Consider the following 646-nt stretch of genomic DNA (forward strand, 5'->3'; position numbering starts at 1 on the left):
CACACACACACACACACACACACACACACACACACACACACACACACACACTTATATAGTCAGTTATGTTGTTGGTGTTTTTATCCTTCACTGGACATGAAGAAAATATTTAGAATTTTATATTTTTGTTTACATGTATCTTTCATGAAGTTTCTGACATGTCCACTCTGGTGGACAGCATGTGATTAACTTTCATTGTAATTAATACACAATAACAGTGTGATAAATAGAACAGTGTACTTTATGAAAGCTGTGAACATTAAATGTGAATTTATTACTGTAAAACAAATACTTTTGCATATTTCAACATATATTCAACCTGGGCTTTGAAAAACAACCCAAACTACAGTGTGTCACATTGTGAGGATACTTTCTCTGTATGTTTTAGCTCTAACTATTGTATTGTTGTATTTATTGTTTTGCAAACAATACCAAAATTAATTAATATTGAATTAATAAAAAATAATATCTACACACCTGGTGTATCATCAGACATACAGATGTTTAGGTTTTTAGCTGCACTTACATCTGGTTGTAGCTCTTGGGTTTTCAAACACTGTCCACTGTAGTGACTGATACACAACTTTACCATCCAAAGCCAGACATAAACAGGAAATTGGCTTTTGAATAGCTGTCCACAGTAATG

General features: G+C 32.8%; 1 protein-coding gene across 1 annotated transcript in view; it reads left to right on the plus strand.

Annotated features, from left to right (window-relative positions):
* ncam3 (neural cell adhesion molecule 3) overlaps nt 1–646 on the plus strand; it is an 8,651-nt gene that overhangs the window by 497 nt on the left and 7,508 nt on the right. The gene's annotated exons all lie outside the window — the stretch shown is intronic.

The sequence above is a fragment of the Seriola lalandi genome, unplaced genomic scaffold, assembly GCF_002814215.2.
Source record: "Seriola lalandi dorsalis isolate HSWRI2012SDOR001 ecotype SW California unplaced genomic scaffold, Sedor1 jcf7180002054425, whole genome shotgun sequence".
Classification (NCBI taxonomy): domain Eukaryota; kingdom Metazoa; phylum Chordata; class Actinopteri; order Carangiformes; family Carangidae; genus Seriola; species Seriola lalandi.